Source organism: Pseudopipra pipra, chromosome 20, assembly GCF_036250125.1.
Source record: "Pseudopipra pipra isolate bDixPip1 chromosome 20, bDixPip1.hap1, whole genome shotgun sequence".
NCBI lineage: Eukaryota > Metazoa > Chordata > Aves > Passeriformes > Pipridae > Pseudopipra > Pseudopipra pipra.
Window position 1 is genome coordinate 1,934,721 of NC_087568.1, and position 12,641 is coordinate 1,947,361.

General features: G+C 49.8%; 1 protein-coding gene across 11 annotated transcripts in view; it reads right to left on the minus strand.

Annotated features, from left to right (window-relative positions):
* DAB2IP (DAB2 interacting protein) overlaps positions 1–12,641 on the minus strand; it is a 199,668-nt gene that overhangs the window by 48,900 nt on the left and 138,127 nt on the right. The window lies entirely within an intron of this gene.

Consider the following 12,641-nt stretch of genomic DNA (forward strand, 5'->3'; position numbering starts at 1 on the left):
AGGGCTTATCCAGCTTCCTTCCAGCAAACTCGTGCCTCATCCCTCACCTGCACAAGGTGATGTTTCCCTGCAGAAACACCTGTTCTCTGTGTTCAGCAGGTGATAACACAGGTGTACGGCACAGCCAGAGCTCTGACTGTCACTGCAGTGCTGGCACCGTCCCTGGGCACTGTACGTGACCTCCACCCCACCCCTTCTCCATATTTGCACTCCTGTTCCTGATGGGATCCCAGCACCCACCCACCCGGCTCACTGCTCAAGAAATGGCATTTGTGAAAGGAAAGCTGCTGTGCCCGGTCACAGGGCAGGTAAACAGTTCCTTCCATGGGTTATAACAGGAAGTTTTCCATTCCCAGTTATTATTTGTGGTATTTATAGCCCTCTTTTCTTGGGTCATGTTTTCTCCTCTGGTCCCAGCCAGGCCTGGCTGACTCTGAGGAGGATGGTCACAGCTTTGCCTCCAGCAAAGCAACCTTTCCACACTCCTGCCATGTTTACCTTTTGGAGCTATTAAACCCAGATATCTCTCACTTTTTATTGACTGTGAAGCCAGCGCTTTATGCTTTATGACCACGCTGTCTATCACTGGGAAACAAACAATTTTCTAATAACCTCGAAGAGTTAGCACTGGAAGGGACTGTGATTATCCAGATGTATTCTAAACTTACGGTTAAAATCAAATAACTGTTGATGTTGTAAAAGCACTTATTTTATAAAGTGTGAACAATCTCATATTCCAGCATAATTAACATTAAAATACATGGAATTGCACAGCTGGCTGGCTGCTACTGGGTTGCTTCTCAAGCACTGGGGTGGGCACAGTCATTACTGTGGGGTTCTTGTGAAGAACTCCTCAGTGCCTGTACTGCAGCCTATGGCACTGTCAAACCAGGTCCAGATTTCTCTGCAGACATCACTAAATCGACTGTCAGGACTCCCAAAGTTCCTCCATCAAACTGCATATTCCCCCCGTCACTGCCACACAGCCCCACCGTGTCACCTTCACTGCACTCATGGCTGGTTATTTTGTCCTTTGGTTCAGTTTCAGCAAAAAGGTAATTGGAGGCTGAAGGGCACAAAAATTCCCCGGGCCTTGCACACTGCAGGAACAACGACCAGAATAAACCAAGAGACTGGGAAAAGATTTCTTCCCGTGCTTCATTAAAACCTGCTCCACGTCCCCCAGAGCTGAGCTGCAGCAATGGGGCAGAGTTGACTCGAGCACCTCTGAAAAATCAGGCACCGTATCAATAATGTTGCCACTGAAAGAATATTTCCTTCTGACTCCAGCCACCTTTTACACCGTGTTTCAGAGCGGCCAGACAGTGCATCTGACCGGCCAGTTTCTCTTTCTGCTTATAATTAGCTTCACTTTTCCACTCTCCTGAACAAGCATTAGACTTTCCTCTAGGAATGTAATCCCAATCACCAAGAAACCTGTCTTTACTGAGATGCCACTCATCTTTTCTGGGGGTTTTATTTAAAACAGAACATTGTCATTAGCAGCAGATTTTTCTAAACCTTTTTGTGAGGTCCCATTCCTGCAAACATCCAATATCATTCCGTGCGATTAGTCTCGCTTCAGAGACACCACTTAACATTCAACCACAATTTGAGCCAAGACATTTGCAGGAGTCAAGTTTTGAATTTCAAATCTAAACTACAGAGAGGTACCAGTGGCGAATGACTTTGAGCCTGACAAACACAAATAGATGTTTTAGCATCTAAACTACATTTTCCTGTGATTTGTCCTTCTGTCTAACAATACTGGCCCGTATAATGGCTTCAGTTTAGTAGGGAAGAGCTGACTTTGAAGGCTGAATGATGTTCTTCAACAAATTGATGTTCTTAAACAGCAACATGCAAAGAAGGAGAAGTTTATAATCAGAATAAGGTTGGGAAAGTGTTATTTTGCTGCTGCTGAACTTTCCCATAAAGAAAAAAGAAGAAGGAAAGCTCAAAGCATTTTAAAGTTTGTTTTGATTGTGTTGTTTTAATCCACAGCTGGCACCAGGATATAAAGCTAATTTCTTCCAATTGTTATCTGCCTTCGAGCCAGATAGGTTTTAGTGTCTTTCAGGGATTTAAAGCACATCCTTCTCAGGGGAGCCTTCTTCTCAGATGGAGTGAGAGGCTCACACCCATGAAGCCGGTGGTTTTTCTGTGTCTCTCAGAGCTGTGACTGTGGGCGATCAGTCCAGGCACTGCACCCACTGTCCCCTGCTCTCCCCTGCCTCCAGCACCTCGAAGGAGACAGAGCCCTTGGGAAGACACAGAATATTTCTGCACTCTTGCAGCACAGGGCAAAGGGAAACTGAAAACCTGAAAGCCCCGAGGAATGCTGAAGGCAGAGCCAGAGCTGGTGCCCAGTCCCAGCCCGTTCCCTCTCTCCCTGGGCTGGCAGGAAGCCCCAAGCCCCCTTCTGCCAGCCTGGGGCTTCTCCTTCTGGGGTGCTCTCCACATCCAGATACCAACAGAGACCAGGAATACTGACACAGGGATCTCAGCACCTCCACAAACAGCCACATCCATATGAAAAATACAGGTAGGAAGAGGAAATATTCCCACTGATAACCCTTTTCAGGAATGACTCATTTGTTTCTCCTGGAGCAGTGTGCTCTGCACCAAACCCAGGTCAGCCCCAGCGAGCCCCCTGGACCACCCTGGCTCTTACCATTCCAGACTCCATAACCAGGGATTAAACTTGGCAATCCTGGGGTGCACTGCATCACTTCCCCAGCTCATTTTTTCTAAGTGCAAGTATCATTACTGCACACTTCATGCAATGCCAAGGGCAGCTACTTCCAGAGCTGATGTAAAAATTGTTATTAAAACTTACAAACTGTGAAAAACTCTTATTAAAAAAAAAAAAAAGTCCAAATCCTGGCACTGCCCTAAATTAAATTACAGCTGTGAGCTGCCAGGGGTACCTGGATAAGCACAGAGCCAGGCGTGCGTGCAGCCCTTATCCACAGCCCACACCTGCTGCTCCCTCCTGGAAGTGCCACTAATGAACACCCTGTACAGCCCAGAGGGTTCCAGATAAGGGAAAGGTCAGAGGGATGGCTCAGGAGTGAGGACCAGACTGAACGGGGTTCATAAATGACGACCCCACTTTAAACCTAAAATTAATTTTTTCAATAAATTAGGGCAAGTGAGCTTTCCTCCAGCTCAGACAATGCAGCTTTCCCTGGATATGGACTGCTGGCAGGAGGAGGAGGAGGAGGCACATGTGCTCAGGAATCAATGCTAATACCCTCAAAAATTAATCTCTGAAAATTGCTTCAATGGAATAGAAACGATTTCATATAAATCTCTGTATAGCAAGAGCTGATAAGAGTATCACAGTGATACCTGGAGTAAGTACAGAGAGAAAAAAACAGGTTTTGTCTTTCTGTAACACAGGGTTGGTGTGGCCACTCTGCCTTCGTGTGCCTCAGTCTCCCTGCTGTGGGCACGGGCTGGTGCACCAGGGAATCTGGGAAAGCTGCTGGGGTCTGCTGAGAGCTAATCGGGGTTACACAGGGTGGATGTGGCTTCCCCAGGATGAAAACACCAGCTATTCTACTTGAAATGAGAGTCATGGTTTGGATTTCAAGATGCAGCCGGGATGGCTCTCTCCAGGGAAGGGAGGGACGGGCTCTTATCGCAGCCATGGGAGCGTGTTGGACTCGAAATGTGTTTCTGAATGCCAATGTCTGTGCAGATTGTGCCTTCTGGTACCTGCAGGACAAAGCCAGCCATGGTGGCAACAAGCTCTGCAAATCTAAATCAGACCTCTGAAGAACAAAGTCTCTCAGCCCGGCTGAATAACATATTAATTAAAAGAAGACAATGAGCAGTGTGTCAGCTTTGCTGCTGAGAATTCACCCGGGGAGCTGCAGACCTGCAGCCCCCCCTTCACTCCACCTGAGCCGTGCCCGTGGGGCTGCTGAGCTTCCAGGGGCTCCTGTTGGTCCTGTACCCAGCCCACACCTCTGCACAATCCTGGGCAGGGGACCCAGAGCCTGCCTGCCAGCCACAGAAAAAGGGGCAGCAGAGCCATCCAGTGCAGGGCAGTCCAGACCCAGTAGATCTTCCTGAACAGAAACACTTTTTCCCATCCTCTGGATGGGATGTGGATGTTCCTGAATGAGCTCTCTCCACAGATATCTCCACCCTCATCTTCTACACGTGGGAGCCAGAAGGGAGCTTGGCCCAAAGCTCCACACTGGGGAGGGGATGGAGGCAGGAACAGGGGCAGGGCTAAGCCCCAGTTCAGTAGCTGTACAGCAGAAGCAACTTCCTTTTGTAACCAAGCTATTTTAAATCAATCTAGTCAGACAGATGCAAAGCACTGAGACAGATGCACTGAAACTGGTTTGATCCTTGCCTGAACAGGATTAACTTGCTTCAGTTATTAACCAAATTAAACCCCAGCTCATCATCATTGCAAAAATGACTGTATTTTACACTCAGTTGTGTGGAATTTTTGTAGAGGCAGAACGTGGGAGGATTTTCCTTTGTTGTAGGTGTTCAGGGTCACCACAGAGCTCCCCCACAACCCGGCCTGGGCTCAGATAAGTCCTTGGGGTAGATCTGTGCCTGTCTCACCTGCAATTTTACTCCATTCCTAATGTCTAAACCAACACTTTAGGCCATTAGCCTGTACTGATCACAGGAAGAGTTAAAGCTATTCAGACACACGAAGAGCCTGAGCTGGTGTAAGTAGATTGAGTTAAAATAAACACAGTTGCACAGACCCCTCTTTTTCTGCAGATCCAGGCTGGGTTCAGTTCTTGCTCACAGTCCTGGCTCTGCCTTTTCCACAAAGCCACTGGCTTTGCTCTGTGCTTCCCAACTCTGCAGGGTTAAATCTGCAAAGCAGGACCCAAAAATTTTTGGTTTACTTTCTTCTGAGAAAATGCAAAATGTTTGGATCTGGAAAGTTAGGGTTTAGATTTTATTCTTGTATTTAATTTCTTAAAACGCTGATTTCCACATTTTTTTCTTCCTCTGGTGGAATATAAAACCATCATCCAAGAGAGAAGAGCTGACAACCCCCTCTGCCCTGCTGCCCATCCGCTGAACTGCTGCTATTCCAGTGCACTAAACCACTTTTTCTTATCCTGACAGATGCTGAGCTTAGGTCAAATCCCTGGGAATACGTGGGGCCAGCGTATGCTCTCACAAACAAAATTGCAATCTGCTGCTGAGCTGATGAGGCTGCCCTGGATTTACACCAGCGCGGCTCACCCGGGCTCCGTGTGGAGGGTGTGTGGCCGTGGGCACACACGGGCAGCACCGGGGATGTGCCTGCTCTGATCACAAATCAGATGAGGTGAAGAGAAAGGACAGAGTGTGATGGGCCGTGGAGTCCCCACCCAGCCCGGTGACATCCCTGTCACCGTGGGGAAGTTTAACCGGCTCAGGCTGCGCCGGCACCGGACTCCCCTCGGCTGTTAGAGCAGTGATTGACTCTGGTCACACAAGCTGTAAATCCATAAATCAGAACCTGCTGCACTTGGGGAGGCAGCTGACAGGCTGCGAGGTTTAAGTGACTAGAAAGATTCGACTCCTTCCCTGAGCAGGGCTGTGCTGGCCCAGGGCTGCCAGCTAAGGACTGAACTAGGGCAGGGATAAGCCAGAATGGCCCAAAAAGCAGGAGGCTGAACTCTGGGGTCCAGCTCTGCAAATCCCTGCCCAACATCCACCGCCCTCACTCTGCTGTTCCCAGCCCCTGCCACCCCTCTCCTTGGTCCCTACACCTCTTTTCCTGCCCCAGACTCAATCAGATGGGCACATACACAGAGGGCTTAGAAGGAAAAACAAGCTACAAGAGCTGCCCAATACACAGGTGAGACCTGCAGCATCCCCAGGGAGGGGCAGGGAAGGCAGGGAGAGAGGACATGCAGCACCTCCAGGGAGCAGTAGGGCCAGGGAGGCAGCAGGCTCCCACTGGTCCTGGATGGCCCAGATGCCATGGCCAGCACTGGAGCAAGGAAGATAGAGAGGAGAACAGCAGGTGGTGGCCTGGTGGGCAGTGAGGGGGCAGAGCCCGGGCACCTCCCAGCCCAGAGCCAGGCCCAGCGGGACTCACCTCGCTCCAGCAGCATGGTCCAGCTGGCTGTGCCTCCACTCCCTGCCAGCCTCCAGGAAAGAGCCTGGGTGCCTTTATATACCATTGCACTGCACCAAAACTGAAAGCATGAAGCGAGTTTCCAAATGAGCAACGGTGCTCGGAACACAGCAAAGTCCAGGATCCCCAGGCCTCTGATGTCACCATCCTGCATGAGCAGCATAAAGCATAAAATGGCTTCATAAAAAGCTGGGGACATTTAAAAAGTAGGTGCTGTGTGGGCCTGGATTGTACTGTCCTCTCCAGGACAGGACTGACCCCCTGCCATGTCCCACTGTCCCTGTCACAGGGCAGGGGGCAGAGTGGGATTCATCCAGGGGACACACAGCACAGCCAAATGCAGGTGATTCAGCTGAAGCTCCCAAACAATTCAGGTGAAAGAGGAGCTCTCTCAGCAAGAGCTGTGCCACTTCCCCATCCAGGATCCCACCTACTGCCCCCCAGACAGGTGTCCCCTGCCCAGGCTGCTGCCCAAGGGTTGTACCCCATGGATAGGTGGGGTACCCACGTTGTACCCCAGGCAGAGGCCACATGGGGTTGCAAGGGGTGAATGGTCTTGGGGGACCTCATCCAGCGCCACTTCTCCAGTGCTGCTCAGAAGCAGCAGCCTGGCCATCCCAGTCCATACTGGTTTCACACCGTGAGGGGAAAAGCTTCCTTTCCTGTGCTCAGCCCCCAGCATCTCTGCTCTGCCTGGCTGGGTTTGTAGCTCCCTGACTTCATCCTCCAGCCCAGGATAATGCTGCCAGCTCCTGAATCCCAGACACACACACACACTCCCCCCCAGTCAGACACAGACACACTGGGGACTGGTCCCTGTGGAGCTGTCACGTGCAGTGATTCACTCCGGCTCGGGCCCTGCCCATGTGTCAGCGCTGCCTTTCCATGAGGAAATCACAGCCTGTCAACAGGAATTACACCGAGGGACCCGGCTGGGGGTGAGTGACAGAGCACGTTCTGTGACTGAGTCACTGCATAACCTCCAGTCATATCTCATTTACAGGGCACAAGGGTGACAGTTCAAACTGCCGGGCTCGGAGCTGGGACAGGGACAGGGACAGGGACAGGGGCAGCACTGGCACAGCACTGACTTCTGAGACAGAGACTGCCAAGGCACAAAAATGTCCCGTGGTTTCTTCACTTGAGAAAAGCACAAGTGCTGAGGGTCTGGCTGGCTGATGCAGGGTAAAGCAGGGATAACACAAGAGGATCTTCCCTGGGATGAGGGATGAGTTAAATGCTCTGTGCTCTCCAACCTACAGCTCCTGCAAAATCCAGATGCACCAGCAGCTGCCACACAGAATATAGGGAATTTGGGAAAAGCTGCCAAGTGCCTTCTCTCTGAAGGGCCCACAGTGCTCACATCCATGTTACAAATGATGGGATAATAACTTAGATTTTTTGTTTAAGGATTCTTTTTGTTTAGTTTTAGTTTTTTATAAAGAGATTAGTGTTGGAGGAAAGTTCAGGAAGCTCCAAGTCTGAACACTGTTTTTTGGGAGGAGGCAATAAAAAAATGCCTGCATTAGGTTGATATGTGATTCCTGAGTACAGTCTTGACCTACCTTTGACATGTGGCTTCCTTTATTCCATCCTTTATACACTTTATTACCTTATGCACTTTAAGAAACAAAATTACTTTTTAATTCCTTTGCCTATAGAAGTGTGAAAGCAGCTTCTTCATAAATCCAATGAGACCCCAAGTGGAGCCAGGAAGCCACTTGAGTTGTGCACCATAAACACTTCCACGATGTGAATTAATAAGTCTCTCTGAGGATTGGGAAGTGTGCCACATGCAGCATTTCTGAGTCCACAGCCCTTTTATCTAAGTTGTTTTTTTCCTTTATCCTTGTCTCACTCCATGACAGTTTTGAGATTTTTGGCATCCAAACTGCAGCCTGGCTTGTCAAGCTAAACATCAACAGAGCCTTTATATGTACGTGAGAAATGAGAATAGAGACAAAAATAGTTATTAACTCTGCTTTTAGAATACTGAACCAGCAAAGTGGCTGTGTGCCAGTGGAGGAAGGGGCCTGGAGCAGTTCTGATCCACATCTGTTTAACACTGTCCAGTCGCTCCAGCGGAGCCGCTCCCCGGCGCCGGATGGGAGGACTTTCCTCCTCTGCTCTGTTCTGTTCCCCAGCGACGCTGTGTTTGGGCTGTGACCACATTAGCAGGTAGCAAGGAGCACATCTGAAGTGGAAGACCTGGTGCTGCCCTGTCTGCACCCCGGGGAGGGGAGGTGGCTGCTCCTGGAGCACATCAGTGGGTTTGGCTCACGCACCGGGATGGCCCCGCGGTGCAGACCCAGGCACCGTGTGGGGGGACAACGCAGCTGAGAAGCACATGCCCAACCCACCCTGTGACACTGGCATGGACCATCTCAGAGCCCTCAGCATTCCAAGTGGGAGCCACATCCCTCCCTTGGCCCTCGGAGGGCAGGAGTGCTGTGCAGGGACTCTGCTCCCTCCGCCTCACTCACATCCAGACAAACTGTTTCTCGGAGACCATCCCAGCTTGCTGCAAACACTGAAACAAGTTTGGAAACACTGGGAACACTGGACTCCATTAAAAAGAGGTGCTCCATGCCAAGGCTGAGAGAACAGGAATGTGACCCAGCGGGACTGCCTTGGCTTGCAAATGGCTCATGGACAAAGCTCGCTCTTTCTCCCTTGCTTTTCACCACTGCCAAGCAGGGCCTCGCTCCCTTCATTCTGGCAAGTGTCTTAGGTAAAATGTACAAGAATTTCCCTCCATGGAGTGAATTTTAGAGGAGAAGTTGGAAAATGGTGCTGGGTGACCAGCTGGAGCTCAGCAAAGTGCTGGAGCAAAGTCCTGCAGAACTACTCTGGACGGCAGAACACCTGGCCCAGGACTGCAGGATGCTGCAATACTTACAAGAAATTTTAATTATAAACAGGAATAATGGGCATGGCCCAGATCCTCATCCACTGTGGAGTGCTTTCCCCACACTTTGAAATAAAGCCACTAAAATCAGAGATGTTCAGCACCCATTATAAGACTGCTAAAAACTCCAGCTCCTTTGGCAATTACTATAAAATACTTGCAGGCAGTTTTTAAAGGCATTAGTGAGATAAAATGAATAAAAGAAATACTGCTGTTGAGAGGTATGTTAACCATTTGCCTTATCATCCAGCCACTTTATTTTAATGAGGTTTGTTTTACTTCTGATATTTGCTTTGTCACACAGTGCAAGTCTGAGTATTTCTGGGTGAGATAAATGACTTTTGAGCAGGTGGGGCTGGGAGTGCTGTGGGCTGTGGATGCCAGCCAGGCTGGGCACACTGGAAATGCAGTTGTCACTCATGCCCTGTGTCACTGTGGGCAAGCAGAGCCTCTGCTTCCATCACAACAAAGCTCTGAGGGCTGCAGGTCAGGGGTGTTTGGAGAGAGCCACATGTCGATCCCGCGAGTGGGAGCACAGCTACAGGAGTTTTATTTATGGTGATATTAAATATGCAACAATCATTCCCCAACATCAGAGTAATAAACATCACTGCTCCATCTGATCTGGAATCAGCAAGCATGCTTCTCACATTCACAGGGAGAGATAAAATGCTAAATTATTTATGCTTTGACTATGAACAAATAGAGAGAAATAAGTGAATTCGGTACAATGCAGCAGAGCAGATTCGGGGCCGATTATTGTACATCCTTCAATCAAAACAGACTCTGTCATTACAATTGTTTCTCCTCCAAAAAAAGTGGGTTAAGGCAGTCTAATTGAGGGATCAGCAGAACAGTTTCTGACAAGTTTCTTCAGATCTGACTTCCCATGTACAACCACCGCCCCTCTCAATCCCTGAGTGTTTATCAGGATACAGCACCAGCCACAGCAATCCCATAGGGAAGCAGGAGCTGACTGACTTCCCAGGACACGAGAAGATCCAGCTGGTTGGTAGGAGCAAATATATTCCCAACTATCTTTTACAAAATTTCTAAACCAAAACAATCCGATGTGGTCACCGAGCACCAAAGCAGGAGAGGAAAACACAAAATTGGACCATTCTGCCTCATATTTGCACTTCTGATCATGTGACAAACTGTTCAAAGCCAGGGTCAGTCCATCTCCAGTGATTTCTGCTCCACCCTGTTCATGACAGAGTGGAACAATCCTGCAAATGTCAGTCAGGAGTCACAGAGTTGTCACCTGGCCATAAACTGTCTCTGTATATGGGCACGAGTCACAGGACCTGCCCAGCCCTGGGATCAGGCTCCTGGCTCTGGCAGTGCCTCCCAGGGGAGGACATGCATTCTTGAGCCCTGTCCCTCAGCCAGTGGCCAAAGGGGAGCCCCGAGCCCCCAGCACAGGGCTCTGGCCCCATAGGTCTTGGGGTGTCCTGGTCATACAGGGGGACACGGTCCCCCCCCCCCCCCCCCGCTGTGCTGGGCTCAGCAAGTCACTGCAAGGACACCAAACATCTTAAATCCAGTGCTTTCATTGTACCTGCACAGGGCTCTCTTATGTTTTATTCAACACTTCCCTGCCCATACAGAAGGCTGAAAGCACCAGCACAGTAATGAACTCATTTATGGCCATTAGAGCCATTAACCAAGGAGGGCTGTGAAGGTTGGGGGCTGTTGTGCAAGGCTGGGGAGCTGCAGATCAAGGGTTCTCCCCCTCATTCCCAGCCCCAGCTGTGGGAAGCAGAGGAGTTCTCTGGATGTGGAGTGCATGGCCCTGCTGAGCCTCAGCCCTGCCACTGACGGATTTTAAACATCTCAGGAAGCTCAGCCATTAAGTGAATGAATCAAAGATACTCCAGAGCTGCACAGACACCTTCCTACTTTCCATATAAATGCAGGATCACTATTACACCTTCCACGCTGCCCTGAGACCTGCAGCCAGAATTAGCCCATGTTTGCCATGCCCCACTGACATTTCAAGCTTGGCAGGTATAAAAATCCACAGGGAAAGTGGTGCAACTGCAGGAGGAATGACAAGAATTCTGGGACAGCAATGCCCTCAGAGCCTGATTTTCAGCAGCCACCTCGAGCCCTCTGCTACCCACATGTGTGTGCGTGTGATAGGGAAGGGGATGAGATGGGAAAGAGGGGATGAGAGCTGTCCTTCAATTTCTCAACAGTTCCTTAACTTAAATCCTTCATTCTGAGTTTAAGTACTAAATCAGGCTCAAGGAAGGAAAAACTTAATTAATCAGAGGTAGCCAAGTTCAAAGTGCGCCTGGGGTCGGCTTTATTACTCCTTCACTTTGGAGGTGCAGGGTTTATGGATAATCCCTGTCTGCTGCAGAATGACAACTATGTGGTGCCTTGTATTATTTCCTGGCAGTAACTAAATTTGAAGGTCTCCTTTCCTTCCACTCATCTTTTTAAAGTTTAATATCGTCAGAGAAATATAACCGAGGGCCATATATAGCACAAGGGTTTAAAATACCATGTACAGCCTGGTGACACCATGAACCAGCTCCACACTGTACCTTGCACACTCCCCAAGGCTTTTGATCCCAGTGAAACTGGGAATTACTGGACAAGAGCAAGGGCTGTGTGGTGCCTTGAGATAACAGGCCAAGGAAGCCCACTATCATCTGCTTGTTGAGTGTCTCCACATCCATAAATCTGCTGCTCAATGCAGGGAACCAAATCATCATAACAAACACCTGATTATCTCCATAACAAACACTTGATTATCCACAGGGATAGAATCACTCAGGAATTTAACCAACACCAACAGCCATCAATTACCTGATTAAACAGCAGCAATGCTAACGCCATCAAAAGCAGAATCAGGTCTTTGTGGAGCATCCCCCGTGCCCACCTCTGCCCAGGGGATTGACCCAATTCCAGAGGGTGGAGGGATGTCACCTGCCGGGTTGCCCTCACTCGGTGCTGGAGTGTGGTGACACTCAGCCTGCCCAGCCTGCCAGGAAAGGCTGAGGGGCACGAGGGCTGGGCACACTCCAGAGTGAGGACGTGAGAGGGACAAGAGCTGCTCAAGCTGCAGGACAGCACTAGTGAAACAAGTGGCTCAAAACTGTCTGTGGACAGATTCAGGCTTGAAAATCAGGAGAGGGCCTTTAACAGCTAGAGAAGTGAAATCCAAGATCAGCCTTCCAGGAGGAGGGAGAACAGGGGAGAAAACTTCAGTGATGTTAAGATGGAGAAAGTATGGTTATGAAGGATATTCCAAAACGTGGCCATCAGGAACAGAACAGGTCTGGATCTGTTGAACAAAGAGGTCCCTTCTGGTCATACGGGAAAGGGCCCGGCTGGTCTAATGATTTCCTGAGTCTAATGATTTCTCTGGCACGTACAGAGATGCACAGCCAGTTCCTGGATATCCTTCCCGGAGCTCTGGTGAAGAAGGACAAGTTGAGGCAGAGGTATCCAAGCACAACAGCTGCTCCCAACTCTCACAGCAGCCCTGGCAAGGGAGGGCAGATCAGGACGATCCGGAGGCTGCGGTCATTCCGTGTGAGGCGGGATCGGCTCCCGCCTGTCCCACAGGCAGCAGTGTTCCCACTGCACAGGCACAGCCCC